Source organism: Oncorhynchus masou, unplaced genomic scaffold, assembly GCF_036934945.1.
Source record: "Oncorhynchus masou masou isolate Uvic2021 unplaced genomic scaffold, UVic_Omas_1.1 unplaced_scaffold_1110, whole genome shotgun sequence".
NCBI lineage: Eukaryota > Metazoa > Chordata > Actinopteri > Salmoniformes > Salmonidae > Oncorhynchus > Oncorhynchus masou.
Genome location: NW_027000825.1, coordinates 128,744 through 150,758, shown reverse-complemented (window position 1 = coordinate 150,758; position 22,015 = coordinate 128,744). Strand labels below are relative to the sequence as shown.

Below are 22,015 nucleotides of genomic sequence, written 5' to 3'. Positions count from 1 at the left end.
AGGATATTGACACGATCCGTTGTAGGAGTGCTGACAGCCAAAATACAAGAAATACCTCTTCTTCACGCTCCTCCATCTCTCTAACACCTACTTCAAAATTAAGGCAGTCGAAATGGCACTTTGCCTTACCCGGGACTCCCATCCCCACTGAGTTTCCTGCTCAAATTGACTTTCCCATTGTTAGAAACACAATCATTGAGGACTTCTTTCACACAGAGGACTTACTTCCTGTAACCTTTGTGGACAAAGTCAGGCAAGCTGCTGGGGTGGTAGTGGACATTATGGTGGAAAGTGTTGAGAACACACAGGAAGATGGACAGGGTGCTTCACATCTTGACGACCTCCGATCTGCTGTTAGGAAATTGAGAAAAATCATTTCCACTTGGACCATCCACATTTTCAGCCATGAATTGGTGGATAAAGTGATAGCCCTTCAGGACAGCCACAGCACTCCACAGGTCTTAACATTGGAAGCAGCCAGAAGTGCTTCAGACTCCATTCTTTCAAGGCTGAAATGGGGAAAGGAACAATGTGCCATATCCAAGGAGCTCTCCTCTCAGCTTCTCCAGATATTTGCTGAAGAGACAGTGAAGGGCTTCCTGAGACAGTGGTCAGATGAGTATGAAAATATAAACTTTGATGTTTCAGTCCAGAACGATCCAAAGACTTCTACTTGCATGGTCATTCTTCAAATGATCACCAAAGCCACTGCTAAATGTTATTTTGAGTCCGCTACCAGCGTGGCCACCAGTGACATTGTAGAAAGCGTGTTTGATTTGGAAAGGGATACCATCAGCAGTACTGGAGAGCAGGTCCTCACCTTTAACACAAAGGTATAGTACACATACATCTTTCTTGAATAACACTGCTGTTGACCTTTTATGAGATATATGATTCTTTATGTCATGGCATTGCACTGCTTCTTTACAATTGATATGCTGTACTTTAAGATATCGAACATTTTTCAGTTTGTTTTAATGTGCCTTTTCCCACCAACCAGGGTTCGAAGAAAGTTAGTAAGAACCTCTGTCCTCAAGAGTCTCTGGAGTACCAGCCTCAGAACATTTCCCCTACTGTGTACTTTACAGGTAAGCCCTGCTGTTGTTTAGGCTGCTGCTCAGTCAAGACTGAGACATTATCCCTTTACCATTCCACTAATTCATTTGGAAAGACATTGTACTCCTCTGAGTTGTTACCTATGACATACTGTACTGTGGGCTGGGTGGTAGCCTAGTGGGTTAAGAGGTTGGAATCCCTGAGTTCACGAGGCAAAATCTGTCAATGTGCTCTTGAGCAAGGCACTTCATCCTAATTGCTCCTGTAAGTCTCTCTGGATAACAGTGTCTGATAAATTAGTAAAAATGTAAATTGATGGCATGCTGGATGGTCTTTCGTTGCAGAGACGATGACAACATCTCATGGCTCCTTTTCTCCAGAGGGAATTTATGATATCGCATCGTCCTTCCCACTTGAAGAGAAGAGTCGCAAACCCTCCCTTTTCACCAGATTGTCTAGATCCATCACGAAAGGCTTTCTCAGCCCATTCAAATCTTCAAGGAAAACCAAATTATTTAAATAAATTCCTCATTATAACACCGAGAGCATTCATTTGTTCAGATGAAAATCTAATCTAATTGTGAGGTGAGATCTGTCAGGTGTTTGAGAGTCTGACGTCATTTTTGGTCACAACTTGCAGACTTGTTTTCGAGTTGCTGTGCGTTTTGTTGTCAACCTATTTTGCTACCTGACAACTTTACGGTTTTTACTTTTTAATTATCGTTTATATTTTTGTTTTTTTTCCTCAACTTTTTCACTCCGGACGCTTTATCTGGACACGATTCGTCAGGACCTCCAACAGCCGAAGCTAAGTAGTAACATTAACATGATTCCTTCTAATTGCAGTCGCTGTACTCGCCTTACGGCGACGATAGCTGTGCTACAAGCCCGGCTTCAGACGCAATCGTTAGGCAGGGTAATTTCAGTGTAGGAAAGGATGAAACAGCATCTGTGCCACCAGTAAGTACAGATAGTAGTATAAATCCCCTGGCACAGTCCCCGCAGCCGGACAACTTTCTCACGGTTTCTGGAAGGAAATGCTGTAGGAACGCTCAACCGGTGTCGCTCATTCAGCCGACAGAAACTTTCAACCGGTTTTCCCCATTAAGCAGCGAGTCGGAGTCAGAGGCCGAGTCTTCTCTGGTCTCTACTCCTCCCGTTACGGGGCCTGAGACGCCGAAGCTTCCCACCATTAGCTCTGACAAATTGAAAACTCTAGTCATTGGCGACTCCATTACCCGCAGTATTAGACTTAAAACTAATCATCCAGCGATCATACACTGTTTACCAGGGGGCAAGGCTACCAACGTTAAGGCTAATCTGAAGATGGTGCTGGCTAAAGCTAAAACTGGCGAGTGTAGAGAGATTGTTATCCACGTCGGCACCAACGATGTTAGGATGAAACAGTCAGATCACCAAGCGCAACATAGCTTCTGCGTGTAAATCAGCTAGAAAGATGTCGGCATCAAGTAATTGTCTCTGGCCCCCTCCCAGTTAGGGGGAGTGATGAGCTCTACAGCAGAGTCTCACAACTCAATCGCTGGTTGAAAACTTTTCTGCCCCTCCCAAAAGATAGAATTTGTAGATAATTGGCCCTCTTTCTGGGACTCACCCACAAAAAGGACCAAGCCTGACCTGCTGAGGAGTGACTGACTCCATCCTAGCTGGAGGGGTGCTCTCATCTTATCTACCAACATAGACAGGGCTCTAACTCCTCTAGCTCCACAATGAAATAGGGTGCAGGCCAGGCAGCAGGCTGTTTGCCAGCCTGCCAGCATAGTGGAGTCTGCCACTAGCACAGTCAGTGTAGTCAGCTCAGCTATCACCATTGAGACCGTGTCTGTGCCTCGACCTAGGTTGGTTAAAACTAAACATGGCGGTGTTCGCCTTAGCAATTTCACTAGGATAAAGACCACCTCCATTCCTGTCATTATTGAAAGAGATCATGATACCTCACATCTCAAAATAGGGCTACATAATGTTAGATCCCTTACTTCAAAGGCAATTATAGTCAATGAACTAATCACTGATCATAATCTTGATGTGATTGACCTGACTGAAACATGGCTTAAGCCTGATGAATTTACTGTGTTAAATGAGGCCTCACATTTACATTTACATTTAAGTCATTTAGCAGACGCTCTTATCCAGAGCGACTTACAAATTGGTGAATTCACCTTCTGACATCAGTGGAACAGCCACTTTACAATAGTGCATCTAAATCATTTAAGGGGGGGGGTGAGAAGGATTGCTTTATCCTATCCTAGGTATTCCTTGAAGAGGTGGGGTTTCAGGTGTCTCCGGAAGGTGGTGATTGACTCCGCTGTCCTGGCGTCGTGAGGGAGTTTGTTCCACCATTGGGGGCCAGAGCAGCAAACAGTTTCAGACTGGGCTGAGCGGGAACTGTACTTCCTCAGTGGTAGGGAGGCGAGCAGGCCAGAGGTGGATGAACGCAGTGCCCTTGTTTGGGTGTAGGGCCTGATCAGAGCCTGGAGGTACTGCGGTGCCGTTCCCCTCACAGCTCCGTAGGCAAGCACCATGGTCTTGTAGCGGATGCGAGCTTCAACTGGAAGCCAGTGGAGAGAGCGGAGGAGCGGGGTGACGTGAGAGAACTTGGGAAGGTTGAACACCAGACGGGCTGCGGCGTTCTGGATGAGTTGTAGGGGTTTAATGGCACAGGCAGGGAGCCCAGCCAACAGCGAGTTGCAGTAATCCAGACGGGAGATGACAAGTGCCTGGATTAGGACCTGCGCCGCTTCCTGTGTGAGGCAGGGGCGTACTCTGCGGATGTTGTAGAGCATGAACCTACAGGAACGGGCCACCGCCTTGATGTTAGTTGAGAACGACAGGGTGTTGTCCAGGATCACGCCAAGAGCTCTGGAAGCAAGCAAAAATTGTTCTTAGCGCTCTGGGAGGAGGAAACAATGGAGTTGTCAACCGTGATGGCGAGATCATGGAACGGGCAGTCCTTCCCCGGGAGGAAGAGCAGCTCCGTCTTGCCGAGGTTCAGCTTGAGGTGGTGATCCGTCATCCACACTGATATGTCTGCCAGACATGCAGAGATGCGATTCGCCACCTGGTCATCAGAAGGGGGAAAGGAGAAGATTAATTGTGTGTCGTCTGCATAGCAATGATAGGAGAGACCATGTGAGGTTATGACAGAGCCAAGTGACTTGGTGTATAGCGAGAATAGGAGAGGGCCTAGAACAGAGCCCTGGGGGACACCAGTGGTGAGAGCGCGTGGCGAGGAGACAGATTCTCGCCACGCCACCTGGTAGGAGCGACCTGTCAGGTAGGACGCAATCCAAGCGTGGGCCGCACCGGAGATGCCCAACTCGGAGAGGGTGGAGAGGAGGATCTGATGGTTCACAGTGTCGAAGGCAGCCGATAGGTCTAGAAGGATGAGAGCAGAGGAGAGAGAGTTAGCTTTAGCAGTGCGGAGCGCCTCCGTGATACAGAGAAGAGCAGTCTCAGTTGAATGACTAGTCTTGAAGCCTGACTGATTTGGATCAAGAAGGTCATTCTGAGAGAGATAGCGGGAGAGCTGGCCAAGGACGGCACGTTCAAGAGTTTTGGAGAGAAAAGAAAGAAGGGATACTGGTCTGTAGTTGTTGACATCGGAGGGATCGAGTGTAGGTTTTTTCAGAAGGGGTGCAACTCTCGCTCTCTTGAAGACGGAAGGGACGTAGCCAGCGGTCAGGGATGAGTTGATGAGCGAGGTCACCTCCTGGCTACACTCGTGACCATATCCCCCGTGCATCCTGCAAAGGCGGAGGTGTTGCTAACATTTACGACAGCAAATCTCAATTTACAAAAAACAAAATGACGTTTTCATCTTTTGAGCTTCTCGTCATGAAATCTATGCAGCCTACTCAATCACTTTTTATAGCTACTGTTTACAGGCCTCCTGGGCCATATACAGCGTTCCTCACTGAGTTCCCTGAATTCCTATCGGACCTTGTAGTCATAGCAGATAATATTCTAATCTTTGGTGACTTTAATATTCACATGGAAAAGTCCACAGACCCACTCCAAAAGGCTTTCGGAGCCATCATCGACTCAGTGGGTTTTGTCCAACATGTCTCTGGACCCGCTCACTGTCACAGTCATACGCTGGACCTAGTTTTGTCCCATGGAATAAATTTTGTGGATCTTAATGTTTTTCCTCATAATACTGGACTATCGGACCACCATTTTATTATGTTTGCAATTGCAACAAATAATCTGCTCAGACCCCAACCAAGGAACATCAAAAGTCGTGCTATAAATTCACAGACAACACAAAGATTCCTTGATGTCCTTCCAGATTCCCTCTGTCTACCCAAGGACGCCAAAGGACAAAAATCAGTTAACCACCTAACTGAGGAACTCAATTTAACCTTGCGCAATACCCTAGATGCAGTTGCACCCCTAAAAACTAAAAACATTTCTCATAAGAAACTAGCTTCCTGGTACACAGAAAATACCCGAGCTCTGAAGCAAGCTTCCAGAAAATTGGAACGGAAATGGCGCCACACCAAACTAGAAGTCTTCCGACGAGCTTGGAAAGACAGTACCGTGCAGTACCGAAGAGCCCTTACTGCTGCTCGATCATCCTATTTTTCTAACTTAATTGAGGAAAATAAGAACAATCCGAAATTCCTTTTTGATACTGTCGCAAAGCTAACTAAAAAGCAGCATTCCCCAAGAGAGGATGACTTTCACTTTAGCAGTGATAAATTCATGAACTTCTTTGAGGAAAAGATTATGATTATTCGAAAGCAAATTACGGACTTCTTTAAATCTGCGTATTCCTTCAAAGCTCAGTTGTCCTGAGTCTGCACAACTCTGCCAGGACCAAGGATCAAGAGAGACGCTCAAGTGTTTTAGTACTATATCTCTTGACACAATGATGAAAATAATCATGGCCTCTAAACCTTCAAGCTGCATACTGGACCCTATTCCAACTAAACTACTGAAAGAGCTGCTTCCTGTGCTTGGCCCTCCTATGTTGAACATAATAAACTGCTCTCTTTCCACCGGATGTGTACCAAACTCACTAAAAGTGGCAGTAATAAAGCCTCTCTTGAAAAAGCCAAACCTTGACCCAGAAAATATAAAAAACTATCGGCCTATATCGAATCTTCCATTCCTCTCAAACATTTTAGAAAAGGCTGTTGCGCAGCAACTCACTGCCTTCCTGAAGACAAACAATGTATACAAAATGCTTCAGTCTGGTTTTAGACCCCATCATAGCACTGAGACGGCACTTGTGAAGGTGGTAAATGACATCTTAATAGCATTGGACCGAGGCTCTGCATCTGTCCTCGTGCTCCTAGACCTTAGTGCTACTTTTGATACCATCGATCACCACATTCTTTTGGAGAGATTGGAAACCCAAATTGGTCTACACGGACAAGTTCTGGCCTGGTTTAGATATTATCTGTCGGAAAGATATCAGTTTGTCTCTGTGAATGGTTTGTCCTCTGACAAATCAACTGTAAATTTCGGTGTTCCTCAAGGTTCCGTTTTAGGACCACTATTGTTTTCACTATATATTTTACCTCTTGGGGATGTTATTCGAAAACATAATGTTAACTTTCACTGCTATGCGGATGACACACAGCTGTACATTTCAATGAAACACAGTGAAGCCCCAAAATTGCCCTTGCTAGAAGCATGTGTTTCAGACATAAGGAAGTGGATGGCTGCAAACTTTCTACTTTTAAACTCAGACAAAACAGAGATGCTTGTTCTAGGTCCCAAGAAACAAAGAGATATTCTGTAGAATCTGACAATTAATCTTAATGGTTGTACAGTCGTCTCAAATAAAACTGTGAAGGACCTCGGCGTTACTCTGGACCCTGATCTCTCTTTTGAAGAACATATCAAGGCCATTTCAAGGACAGCTTTTTTCCATCTACGTAACATTGCAAAATCAGAAACTTTGTCCAAAAATGATGCAGAAAAATTAATCCATGCTTTTGTCACTTCTAGGTTAGACTACTGCAATGCTTCTACTTTCCGGCTACCCGGATAAAGCACTAAATAAACTTCAGTTAGTGCTAAATACGGCTGCTAGAATCCTGACTAGTACCAAATAATTTTATCATATTACTCCAGTGCTAGCCTCTCTACACTGGCTTCCTGTCAAAGCAAGGGCTGATTTCAAGGTTTTACTGCTAACCTACAAAGCATTACATGGGCTTGCTCCTACCTATCTCTCTGATTTGGTCCTGCCGTACATACCTACACGTACGCTACGGTCACAAGACGCAGGCCTCCTAATTGTCCCTAGAATTTCTAAGCAAACAGCTGGAGGCAGGGCTTTCTCCTATAGAGCTCCATTTTCATGGAACGGTCTGCCTACCCATGTCAGAGACGCAAACTCGGTCTCAACCTTTAAGTCTTTACTGAAGACTCATCTCTTCAGTGATCATATGATTGAGTGTAGTCAGGCCCAGGAGTGGGAAGGTGAACGGAAAGGCTCTGGAGCATCGAACCGCCCTTGCTGTCTCTGCCTGGCCGGTTCCCCTCTTTCCACTGGGATTCTCTGCCTCTCACCCTATTACAGGGGCTGAGTCACTGGCTTACTGGGGCTCTCTCATGCCGTCCCTGGAAGGGGTGCGTCACCTGAGTTGGTTGATTCACTGATGTGATCATCCTGTCTGAGTTGGCGCCCCCCCCCCAGGGTTGTGCCGTGGCGGAGATCTTTGTGGGCTATACTCAGCCTTGTCTCAGGATGGTAAGTTGGTGGTTGAAGATATCCCTCTAGTGGTGTGGGAGCTGTGCTTTGGTAAAGTTTGGCCCTGTCTGGGGGTGTCCTCGGATGGGGCCACAGTGTCTCCTGACCCCTCCTGTCGCAGCTTCCAGTATTTATGCTGCAGTAGTTTATGTGTCGGGGGGCTAGGGTGAGTTTGCTATATCTGGAGTACTTCTCCTGTCCTATTCGGTGTCCTGTGTGAATCTAAGTGTGCGTTCTCTAATTCTCTCCTTCTCTCTCTCGGAGGACCTGAGCCCTAGGACCATGCCCCAGGACTACCTGACATGATGACTCCTTGCTGTCCCCAGTCCACCTGGCCGTGCTGCTGCTCCAGTTTCAACTGTTCTGCCTTATTATTATTTGACCATGCTGGTCATTTATGAACATTTGAACATCTTGGCCATCTCCTGTTATAATCTCCACCCGGCACAGTCAGAAGAGGACTGGCCACCCCACATAGCCTGGTTCCTCTCTAGGTTTCTTCCTAGGTTTTGGCCTTTCTAGGGAGTTTTTCCTAGCCACCGTGCTTCTACACCTGCATTGCTTGCTGTTTGGGGTTTTAGGCTGGGTTTCTGTACAGCACTTTGAGATATCAGCTGATGTACGAAGGGCTATATAAATACATTTGATTTGATTATCGTATTGGTCACATACGCCGAAAACAACTGCGAGATGCTTTCCCAGCCCATTCCCAACAATGCAGAGTTATAAAGTAAGAAAATATTTTCTAAATAGTAACACAATAACAATAACAAGGCTATATACAAGGAGTACCAGTACCGAGTCAATGTGCATGGGTGCGAGGTAGTTGAGGTAATACAGTATGTACATTTAGGTAAGGGTAAAAGTGACTAGGCAATCAGGATAGATAATAAACACAGTAGCAGCAGCTAGTGTGAAAGTCGGTTAGTGTCACAGTGAATGTGTGGGTAGAGTGTAGTGAGTGTGCATCGAGCCAATTCAAGAGAGTCAGTGGAAAACAATTAGAAAAATACATCAATAACAAAGGGGGTCAATGCAAATAGTGCAGGTGGCCCTTTAATTAACGTTCATCAGTCTGATGGCTTGGGGGTAGAAGCTGTTCAGCAGTCTAATGACTTGGGGGTAGAAGCTGTTCAGCAGTCTAATGACTTGGGGGTAGAAGCTGTTCAGCAGTCTAATGACTTGGGGGTAGAAGCTGTTCAGCAGTCTAATGGCTTGGGGGTAGAAGCTGTTCAGCAGTCTAATGACTTGGGGGTAGAAGCTGTTCAGCAGTCTAATGACTTGGGGGTAGAAGCTGTTCAGCAGTCTAATGGCTTGGGGGTAGAAGCTGTTCAGCAGTCTAATGGCTTGGGGGTAGAAGCTGTTCAGCAGTCTAATGACTTGGGGGTAGAAGCTGTTCAGCAGTCTAATGGCTTGGGGTTTAGTTTATTGGGTAAATATTCTCTTCAACTCTTCTTGAACTGCACTGTTGGTTAAGGGCTTGTCAGTAAAGTATTTCACGGAAAGATCTACACTTGTTGTATTCAGCGCATGTGACAAATAAAGTTTGAGTTGATTTGACTACTTACCTTCTCAGCATGATGGTTGGCTCATGATTTGTTTGTACTGAAATCTATTCAGGGAGGATAAGGGTATATCATAGGCAGTGATGTAGTGGTAAAAACATTGACTGGTAAATGCTGATTGCCGTTCAGGATTAAAGAAGAAACGCTCCCTATACTTTCAATGCATCTTCCACAAAAGGTGGGTAAATGCTTGAACAAAATAAAAAGTGTGTAAACAGCTTTTACATGTGTTCCCCCCCCACCACCACTGATTATAGGAGGCTTCTTCTGACAGTATTCACACCTTTCATAAGAAACCTCCAGAGAAATATTCATATTCACCGTAGCTGTCATTTAAACTTGGACTAACCTGGCCAAGGCCAAACAGTATATGCCGTTTTCTCTGGGTGTGCGGTCGCAGTGGAGAGAAAAGGCCTCCAGTGAGGTGATGAGGATCTGGGCGGAGTTTGACGAGGCAAACACAGGTCTGAGATTGGTGTCTCTGGAAATGGGCGGGAGCGGGACTCTGCTCCTCCATTGGTTGCTGTTCTGATTCCCACTCTCATCGTCCTCACATCCCTTCCCTCCACATCCCCTCTTCTTCCCCCTCTTCTCTCTTTCATCCCTTGTGGCCACAGGGTGGAGCTTCGGTAGTTGAAGAGGTTTATCCTGGGATGCCAGGGCGCGGAGCGGGCAGGATACATGAGATGGGCAGTTGATGGGGATCAAACGTCGAGAGGCTGTGGACATCACCCTGATACCCGCCTTGGCCTCACTCCTCCTGGGCTTGGAGGACATCTTGGGGAGGGTGAAGCCGTCCACCAGGACCGTGTCGCCCACCCTGGTCCTGAACGGAGCCCTGTTGAGGCCCATGCAGTGCCTGGATGCTGCCCTCCTCTGCCCCAGCCTCACCCAGCCCTTTATCTGGAGGTATGTCCGCATGGGCAGGGCCATACCTGGGAGGACCACCACAGAGCACAGCTTGGTGGCCAGGTGATGCACACACTCCCTGTGGCCATACTGGAGGGTGATCCTCAGGGGGTCACGACCCTGGGGATCCCGACAGGCAAGGGTCAGAACGCTGCTGGCGATAAAGAGTTTGAGGATGGTGAGCTGGCCGCGCTCGATGGAGGCGACAGCGGGACACTTGGCGACGTCGGGGTGGGCCGTCTGGTGGCACCACTCACGGTAAGGGTGAACCCCCACCGGCTCAATGACACGCACCCCCCTCTCCAGCAGCCAGCCGGCCAGGTCCAGGTGGCCCAGAGAAGCAGCGATGTAGAGTGCCACCCAGAGCTGGAACCTGGAATAATACAGAATCAATGTATTTATAACACGTTTCAAGTTTTTTTTGTCAAGTTCACAAGATACAGTGGGTTATAAAACAGTACAGTAAAATGCTTACTTGCAAGCTCTTTCCCACAATGCAGTAATAAATATCAGGGTAAGAGAAGAAACGTATGAAGGAAAAAAACATGAGAAAATAAGCTACATATATCATTGTAAGCTATATACAGGGTCAGTACTATCATTGTAAGCTATATACAGGGTCAGTACCATCATTGTAAGCTATATACAGGGTCAGTACTATCATTGTAAGCTATATACAGGGTCAGTACCATTATTGTAAGCTATATACAGGGTCAGTACTATCATTGTAAGCTATATACAGGGTCAGTACTATCATTGTAAGCTATATACAGGGTCAGTACTATCATTGTAAGCTATGTACAGGGTCAGTACTATCATTGTAAGCTATATAAAGGTTCAGTACTATCATTGTAAGCTATATACAGGGTCAGTACCATTATTGTAAGCTATATACAGGGTCAGTACTATCATTGTAAGCTATATAAAAGGTTCAGTACCATCATTGTAAGCTATATAAAGGTTCAGTACCATCATTGTAAGCTATATAAAGGTTCAGTACCATCATTGTAAGCTATATACAGGGTCAGTACTATCATTGTAAGCTATATAAAGGTTCAGTACCATCACTGTTGATAGTAAGTCTATCATACAGTTCAGTGTGTAGATGTGTATTCTGACCTCATCACAGGTCTCTCCCTAGACAGGTGTCATTGGACGGTCAGTCTGTGTCCCAGGAAGCAGCCTCTGAGGAACTCCGCCCACCCATCCCAGGTGTCCAACCGTAGAGTAGCCCCTGGGAGACAGAGACACATGCAGGTTGTCCTCCTGGTTGCCATGATCCAAGAATGTTCCATACAGTCCATTTGTCTCTGTGTTACATCCATAAGGTGTTGAGCCAGAGGACCATTGATCTACTGCACAAGGAAGGCCATACCCAGGTCAATGGCGTAGTCGTGCAGCCGGTTGCAGTCGTAGAGTTGCAGGCCGGTGAGAGAGCTCAGTCTGAAGGAGCTGACGGGAAGCCCACACTGCTGGGACACCAGGGTCATGAGCCTGGCCACAGACGTACTCAGGAGAAACACAGTGCCCAAGACTGAGAGGGTCTCCCCCGTCACGGCACTGAACACACGCACCACCGGCTCCCGCTGAAGTATAAGACCATGGACATACAGTAAATTCACTTGTTTTACATAAATACCTACGTTGTGTTTATACACTGAGTAAACAAAACATTATGAACACCTGTTCTTTCCATGCCAAAGACTGACCAGGTGAATCCAGGTGAAAGCTATGATCCCTTAATGATGTCAGTTGTTAAATCCACTTCAGTGTAGATGAAGGGGAGCGGACAGGTTAAAGAAGGATAGATCTGTGCCCAAGGGCAATTTCTATCCAGAGACAAATCAAAGGTCCATGCTATTTAAACTTATAATCTACCACCATCTCGTGGCTCAAATTTGTAACAACATTTTCTAATTCATGTGCTGTACTGAGTTTTGTTCAATCACATTGAACACTAATCTGGGTGCAGATTAAATTGAACACTAATCTGGGTGAAAATTAAATTGAAGACGAATCTGGGTGCAGATTAAATTGAGGACTAATCTGGGTGCAGATTAAATTGTTAACAGAAATATTATGAATATGTATTTCAATGAACCCAAAGGGCCACTTCTTCTCCTACTATACGGCCTGCTGTACTCTGCTGTGCTCTACTGTAGTCTGCTGTACTCTACTGTACTGTACACCACTGGGTATACAGACTCTTCAGATACTGTTAGGGAACACCAGACTGAGGTCGAGGCGATGACATGGGGAAAAGGTTTATGACTGTAAGGGTGTTTGGTACAAAAGCAACACTACATCGGGCCACATTTCAGCTCTATCCCAGGTCAACCATACAATACTATAGATTTCCACTCTAGTCAACCAGCAAGAAGGAGAGACAGACAGAAGGTCTGGCTTTGACTATGTCAATGATGGGATGTGTAAGTAAGGAGTAAGGAACACAAATAAACATTATTCTGATGGTTAAATTTGTACTTAGATACATAACCAAATCAAATTTTATTTGTCACATACACATGGTTAGCAGATGTTAATGCGAGTGTAGCGAAATGCTTGTGCTTCTAGTTCCGACAATGCAGTAATAACCAACAAGTAATCTAACTAACAATTCCTAATCTACTGTCTTATACACAGTGTAAGGGGATAAAGAATATGTACATAAGGATATATGAATGAGTGATGGTACAGAGCAGCATAGGCGTATGCCTTATGGCTAACGTATGCCTTATGGCTAACGAGACATGGTGCGATGAAAGAAACATACAGGAACTCAAATCCTTCTGTTCACCTGATTTAGAATTCCTCACAATCAAATGTAGACCGCATTATCTACCAAGAGAATTCTCTTTGATTATAATCACAGCCATATATATCCCCCCCCCCAAGCAGACACATCGATGGCTCTGAACAAACTTTATTTAACTCTTTGCAAACTGGAAACCATTTATCCGGAGGCTGCATTCATTGTTGCTGGGGATTTTAACAAGGCTAATCTGAAAACAAGACTCCCTAAATTTTATCAGCATATCGATTGCGCAACCAGGGGTGGAAAAACCTTGGATCACTGTTACTCTAACTTCCGCGACGCATATAAGGCCCTGCCCCACCCCCTTTCGGAAAAGCTGACCACGACTCCATTTTGCTGATACCTGCCTACAGACAAAAACTAAAAAAAGAAGCTCCTACGCTGAGGTCTGTCCAACGCTGGTCCGACCAAGCTGACTCCACACTCCAAGACTGCTTCCATCACGTGGACTGGGACATGTTTCGTATTGCGTCAGATAACAACATTGACGAATACGCTGATTCGGTGTGCGAGTTCATTAGAACGTGCGTTGAAGATGTCATTCCCATAGCAACGATTAAAACATTCCCTAACCAGAAACCGTGGATTGATGGCAGCATTCGCGTGAAACTGAAAGCGCAAACCACTGCTTTTAATCAGGGCAAGGTGTCTGGTAACATGACCGAGTACAAACAGTGCAGCTATTCCCTCCGCAAGGCTATCAAACAAGCTAAGTGTCAGTACAGAGACAAAGTAGAATCTCAATTCAACGGCTCAGACACAAGAGGCATGTGGCAGGTTCTACAGTCAATCACGGACTACAGGAAGAAATCCAGCCCAGTCACGGACCAGGATGTCTTGCTCCCAGGCAGACTAAATAACTTTTTTGCCCGCTTTGAGGACAATACAGTGCCACTGACACGGCCTGCAACGGAAACATGCGGTCTCTCCTTCACTGCAGCCGAGGTCAGTAAAACATTTAAACGTGTTAACCCTCGCAAGGCTGCAGGCCCAGACGGCATCCCCAGCCGCGCCCTCAGAGCATGCGCAGACCAGCTGGCTGGTGTGTTTACGGACATATTCAATCAATCCCTATACCAGTCTGCTGTTCCCATATGCTTCAAGAGGGCCACCATTGTTCCTGTTCCCAAGAAAGCTAAGGTAACTGAGCTAAACGACTACCGCCCCGTAGCACTCACTTCCGTCATCATGAAGTGCTTTGAGAGACTAGTCAAGGACCATATCACATCCACCCTACCTGACACCCTAGACCCACTCCAATTTGCTTACCGCCCAAATAGGTCCACAGACAATGCAATCTCAACCACACTGCAAACTGCCCTAACCCATCTGGACAAGAGGAATACCTATGTGAGAATGCTGTTCATCGACTACAGCTCGGCATTCAACACCATAGTACCCTCCAAGCTCGTCATCAAGCTCGAGACCCTGGGTCTCGACCCCGCCCTGTGCAACTGGGTACTGGACTTCCTGACGGGCCGCCCCAGGTGGTGAGGGTAGGTAACAACATCTCCTCCCCGCTGATCCTCAACACTGGGGCCCCACAAGGGTGCGTTCTGAGCCCTCTCCTGTACTCCCTGTTCACCCACGACTGCGTGGCCATGCACGCCTCCAACTCAATCATCAAGTTTGCGGACGACACAACAGTGGTAGGCTTGATTACCAACAACGACGAGACGGCCTACAGGGAGGAGGTGAGGGCCCTCGGAGTGTGGTGTCAGGAAAATAAGCTCACACTCAACGTCAACAAAACTAAGGAGATGATTGTGGACTTCAGGAAACAGCAGAGGGAACACCCCCTATCCACATCGATGGAACAGTAGTGGAGAGAGTAGCAAGTTTTAAGTTCCTCGGCATACACATCACAGACAAACTGAATTGGTCCACTCACACAGACAGCATCGTGAAGAAGGCGCAGCAGCGCTTCTTCAACCTCAGGAGGCTGAAGAAATTCAGCTTGTCACCAAAAGCACTCACAAACTTCTACAGATGCACAATCGAGAGCATCCTGGCGGGCTGTATCACCGCCTGGTACGGCAACTGCTCCGCCCTCAACCGTAAGGCTCTCCAGAGGGTAGTGAGGTCTGCACAACGCATCACCGGGGGCAAACTACCTGCCCTCCAGGACACCTACACCACCCGATGTTACAGGAAGGCCATAAAGATCATCAAGGACATCAACCACCCGAGCCACTGCCTGTTCACCCCGCTATCATCCAGAAGGCGAGGTCAGTACAGGTGCATCAAAGCTGGGACCGAGAGACTGAAAAACACAGCTTCTATCTCAAGGCCAACAATGCTACCTTATATAATGTTACTTACCCTACATTATTCATCTCATATGCATACGTATATACTGTACTCTATATCATCTACTGCATCCTTGTAATACATGTATCACTAGCCACTTTAACTATGCCACTTTGTTTACATACTCATCTCATATGTATATACTGTACTCGATACCATCTACTGTATCTTGCCTATGCTGCTCTGTACCATCACTCATTCATATATCCTTATGTACATATTCTTTATCCCCTTACACTGTGTATAAGACAGTAGTTTAGGAATTGTTAGTTAGATTACTTGTTGGTTATTACTGCATTGTCGGAACTAGAAGCACAAGCATTTCGCTACACTCGCATTAACATCTGTTAACCATGTGTATGTGACAAATAAAATTTGATTTGATTTGATGATTTGATTTGAATATTATCTGCTGCTGTTGTGTGGATGTATGTATGTGTTATACAACAGCTGACTTGAAGCATTGTTAAAAGTATCAGGGCCATGGGACTTTCTCATGATGGAAAAATACAGAGAAGCATGAAGACAGGAACTGTTCAAATTAGTTGGGAGGGGGGCACATTCAGAGCGGGGTGTTGCGAGAACAAGCGGTCTTTTGTTAGATAACAGGAGCCAGGTATGGAGCGAGATAACGGTATGGAGCATGAGAACCTGGATGTTCTTCACAAGCAAGTTCCATCTATCAACAGAGTCTCTACTGTGATAGGCCAACAGACGGGTTGGAACTGTCTATCACAGTATAAAGAATACTGTTTTACATTCGTCTTGTCAGTTCTCTGTTTTGCCCTGCGAGGTGGAACAGAGAGCCCGTATATACGAAAATTGCATTTACCACTTATTGCTTAGCTAATAAAAAATACATAGTATACAATCGGTGACTCATTGTCATATTTATCCTGATACCAGATTTGAATTTACGCAACTCTAACACTACTTTGACACTGACAAACTTAGTATCTGAGATCAATAAAAACGACCTTTTATTGACTCCATCAATAGCCTACAGGCCTAGGTTTGTGGAGAAACATATAGTAGGCTACAATATGAGGAGGAAATTAGTCCTAAAAATGCTTTCCAGTTTCACTGACTCACCCAATGATGCGCAGCTCACTGGCTGGAGATTGTCGATGCGCTCGTGTCAAAAGCCTATCTCTCCCTCTCTCTGTTTTGTAAAACAATGTTTGGGAGTTGATCAAATATTTTGGTAGTCTACAGCATAGTCTTATCTTTTCAGCAAGAGTCATTGCTTTTCAACCTGTGTTTTCCCTCGATTGTATTTGAAATATTGCAAAAGGCCTGTTTTGTCTGCCTGCTGTTTTTTCGCTGACAGATTTGCCTCGCGTTCCCGACTGTAGGCTATTCTTTGTTATTGGGGTACAATCCGCAGCAAGGCTATTTAAAAAATAAGCTATTGGTCCTCTGTAGCTAAATTATAGGGCTTCTCATGACGTATTGGGCTATTATGAATGATTTAATTTATTTCTGAACAGACAGCAGTAATTCCGTAACTTTAGAAAATTCCTCCAGAAACCTTCATGCAGCTTTGATTCTATAAGGAAACAAATGATGAAGTGCAACTCTGGAGAGATGAGGGGGCAGGATAATTGACGAAGAGGCAACTCGAATGAACTTGATCGCTTTTATTATAATTGTTACATAGCAAAACGTGAAAATTATTTTTCATGGCACGAGAGGTACCGGATTCGGCCAAATAGGTTCCGGAACAAAGCAGTCCAGAACGGAACGGTGCCGGATCCTGTTCTGGCATGATCCAGCTCAAATTAAGCACTGATTTGAAGTACCTAGGCCTCTACCTGTTGAGTATAAAGATTATTAAACAAGATTCAGTGGGCTTGTCATTCACAGTACTGATGAAAAATCAAGTATATTTGATCTAAATGTGGATATACGAGGACATCTAGTGGTCACCGGATTTAAAAAAAATCCATGCAAGCAATCTTTGCACGAGCATATAATTGACGCAGGTATTTATTATTCAACAAGGATAGTCATTGACCCGGACAAAATATAATTGTATGAGCTATGCCTCTGTGTCCCGGCGTTGTTGTACCCCTCTACTATCTGCCTTGGTGGGGCGATCTCGTTCTGCATGCCTGCTTCACTTATATTCAATGTGTCGTTATGCATTTGTGAATGCACGCTGTTAACGGTCATACCCGTCTTGCTAGCTAATTTAGCTAGCTCATCAACCAGTATTTCATTCGCTTTTTCTGCAAGATAGCACTTATTAAAGCCTTGAAACTCATGGGGACCTCACTGTTACCACGGGTCATCGAGCTAGCCCTTATTTGGCAGCAGGGTTGCATCGGTTTCCACTGGATGTGACAGCTTGTTCGGCTGGCTAGCTAGGTAGCTAATTCGCTAATGCGAACTGTTTATCACGTAGCAGCCTATGCTGACTAGCGTCCCTGGCAACTAGCTAACATGGATAAAGTCTAGTCGTGGATCCACAAAATCAAACAAATGGTACTAAACTGATGACAAAATCATGTTTCGATATTGTAGTAGCTATTTATGTTTTTCTTGTTGTTGTTGCTTAATGACATTGCGAATATAATATTTTTTGTCATTTAATTAACTACCGGTATGTATCTACTCCCGTTTCGGCATGAGAAAAGTATTAATCGCAAATTCCAGCACGAACGGATACCGGGAAACAGAAATAAGAGAACCGGTCACGAATGCGGAGCCACGCCCTAAAATAACATGTGACCACAAGGCGTTTGTGACACATTCATGCGTTCCAATGTTGTCATAATTGTCTGTAGGTTCAAATTGCTTATGAGCTTGGCTTCCCTTCAGAAAGTAGCTGATTCTATTACTTTACAGCTGTATTTTCCTACAATTAATAATAATATTAGCAACAAAACAGATTTCATTCCTTAAAACCGATATTGCCAGATGGAAGAAAATAATAAGGTAGGCCTAAACTGTAATAAGATATACCTTAAAGACTGCTTGTGTTTAATCCTGAATCCAGTTGCCCCTCTTGTACTGGGATAAAACAATAGGAAACCCATGAACCTTATGCAGGAGTGCATGTGTTTTGAAGACACACCTGGGTTCTAGACTGGCTGAGGTAAACATTTTAGGAAAGCCTGGGTTTTTAAATCCCGGTGAAAGCACATATGACAAGGATTGTCAATGTCATGTTGCCCTTCCATTTAGATGAAACTAGCGAAAAGGATAATGCTTTAGGGCTGGTGGGCTGCATACATATTGGTCAAATATAAAATGTATGTGTGTTGGGGGGGATATAGTGGATATAATTTTTTTATTTTATTTTATTTTACCTTTATTTAACCAGGCAAGTCAGTTAAGAACACATTCTTATTTTCAATGACGGCCTGGGAACAGTGGGTTAACTGCCTGTTCAGGGGCAGAACGACAGATTTGTACTTTGTCAGCTCGGGGTTTGAACTCGCAACCTTCCGGTTACTAGTCCAATGCTCTAACCACTACAGGGTATAGGCCTAACTATAGGGGAATAGGCCTAACTGTTGTTTTGAGGGTGAAATTTCAACCACAGGATGATGTCGTCATTGTAAACTAAATTCAGCATAGCCAAACCTTGTATAAAATAGGTTGAATTTGTACCTTTGAAACCATGTCAGATTTTAAACATTATATACACTTTCAGAAAAAAACAATAGGCTGGGCAGCACCTCATCCCAGGATCAAACCCCATCCAGGGTTTTAACTACACCCAGCCCTGCTTAGCTTTAATATGTCACTGACTTCTACCAATATGCTATTGTGAGAATTTTTATTGAGAGATCTCTTAATAACAAAATATATGCAGTTAATATCGAAGTCATTCTAAGGGGTAGGTTTGACAAAGCAAATGAGTGAGTGAGTCTTTGACGTGAAGACAGTGGTTAGATTCTGCCATTGGGACTGCTCTGATGTTGTTTCCATTCTCTCCTGGTTATGACCATAGAGCCTTGTCCCAGTCTCTAGACCTGCCTGTCTGTGTGGTGGATGACCACCTGACCTCTGAAGCTGTCAATGAGATGGTAAGTTGACCTTGTCATTTCATATTACAACATTAATCCAATAAAATGTTATAGTGATGCTATCATTGGCAATGTTGACGTACCACAACCATCTCTGTTGTGTTTCAGTTGTTTAAATTTGTCCAACATTGCCAATGCTCCTCCACTCTCTAACGGTTCATAAGTTCTTTCAGTATGATATTTGTTGTATATTAAGTTTGATATTAAGTTTGATTATTTGCAATATAATTACATTTCTACCAGGAGCAGAGCAATTCTACCAGGAGCAGAGCAACCTCAGTGATGGAAACCACAGAAGAGGGGAAGCTCAACAATGTGGAACATCAGACACTTATGGACTTCCTTCAAAACCTAACTGAGAAGTATGTTCTGTTTTCTTTGGTACTATCACACCTTCAAGGAAATAGGATCAAATTAGAAACTGATCAATCGGAAAAAAATGTTCAGTGCTAGAAAAGTTGTCACATTGCAATTTTGCCAAAACAACTGACACAAAGCAAGTATAACTTCACGATCAGGCAAATAATTAAATAAAAACAATTCTGCCACGCATCCTGATATGACAACATTTATAACAATATTGTTTTCAGGCAATGGAGGGGGATTCGTGAGGGCATGTTTGACCCGGTAAGATCATGTTACTGACAATTTAATTAGATTACCAAGAAAACTCTGCCTAATGTTTAACCTTGTTCATAAGCTTTTGAAAGACGCACTATGCAACATTTTAAAACACTTCTTCTGTTTCTGGAATACAGCTGACAAAACAACAGCTTGCCGGCTTGTGTCTGAGGATTGTCCAGTTTTTATCGGACAAGCTGATGCAGATCATCATCCCAGGTCTTTACGAACTACTGGGCATCCAAGATACTGCCTCCTCTCCATTGTCACAGAGATCTCTCACAGCGTCACTCACCAGTCTGTTAGACGATAAGGTTAACACCAAGTCCCGCGTGAGATTTACTGAGGCTGGTGTACCTAAGAGGCCAGGCAGTCGAAAGTCTTACAATAGCTTTCGCATCCCGACTCCCTACCCTTCCTCCAACTGTATGGAGCAGGAAGAGGAAGAAGAGCAGGAATCACAACTTAAGTTCAAGGAGATTTACCTGACTAAGGGCAGTGGAAGCTACCTGCCCAAGGGGGCCATGAGGTATGTTCTTAAAGGGAAATTTAACAACTTCATATTCATCTCCAGCATCACCATATGTGAAAATTACACATTTCCATGCTTTGTAGTAAAAGAAAATATAGAGGGACGTAACTGTTTCCAATTGTTTTGAGAAATTAGTGTTTTTTGAGGTTGGTTTGGTTTCGATTCAAATATTTAAAAAATAATCACTGTTTTGGATTTCAATATTTTTTTTAGACATTGAATGCACTATGGATTATGTGTGTTGAATGCTGTAACAACACACAATAACAATGAATAAACAATGAATAAAAGTCCCATGATGGTAGTGACTGTCCATTACTGTTTATGACTTATCAACCATCATTTACTTTCTCATATAAAATATTTATTTGATGACTTTATTATTTCATTCCAAGTCATCAACTCATCTCTATAGCGCTGCTGCTTATCCCGTCTGACAAAATCACTATTTTAGTAGTTCTTCTAAGTAAATAAGACCTACTTTTATGACCGCTGAACACCAACTGTCAATCACTTAGATCATGTATTTCCAGGTAGAGAATCTTCGCAACGCAACTGCTTTTTATCTCTCTCATGCATTCTCTCATCTCTCAGTCAATGAGGTTTCCGTATCTGCTCCACACAGAGTGGACAAGTAAGTGGGCGTGCAATGTATTATGGGAATTAATTGCCATATTTTCTGTGCTAAACTATGTAGAATATTGGCCTGTTGGAAACTACAACTCCCTACTACATTGCATAGTTTGTGCTTGATTTATCTCTACAGAAACTGAGCATCGAGCTCACAGAAGAAGAAAAAAATTAACTTTATGGAATTCAAATAATTGAGCCGACGTTGTTCAATTAGTTGTTTAAAAACCGAAAAATAACAAAAATGTTGGTTAAATGCTCAGCTCTAGATTCTAATGACATCATCAGTGTGCATCGTGTGATTTTAACCAATTATGAGTAGGCATTGCCTACTAATTGGTTGATGATGTCATAGAAAACACTTATCTTCCTCTTTCTTTTTTACTACAAAACATAGAAATGCCCGTTTTTCACATATGCTGATGTTGGGGTGGTGCTGGAGATGATGAATATGAAGTTGAAACATTTAGAAATTTCCCTTTAACATTTCTTCAAACTGCCTTGTATTTATGATTGTCCTTGAAGTTATTAGAAGTTACGGTATTTGAAGTTTATAGCAATTTGGATTTTTTTGTAGAGGATAGATATGGCCAGGATAGATAGAGATCTAAAGGCCAGTTTCAATTCAAATGACCTATACAAAAAAAACATTTAATTGGGCTTTAGAAATTAAGCTGTTAGGCTGACATCACACTAAGGTTTTTTCTCAGAGAAACAGCAGTGTTTTCCTCATTGTTTTCAATGGTGCAGATGTATTTGACACACTGAATGTGCATCACAGCCTTACATATTATTTGTTTGACTTTGATGATTTCT

At 44.1% G+C, this 22,015-nt stretch overlaps 1 pseudogene; it reads right to left on the bottom strand.

Moving 5' to 3' along the window:
* Positions 1-433: 433 nt before the first annotated feature.
* LOC135529157 (protein ANKUB1-like) lies at positions 434-19,508 on the bottom strand (annotated as a pseudogene).
* Between the last annotated feature and the right edge of the window lie 2,507 nt (positions 19,509-22,015).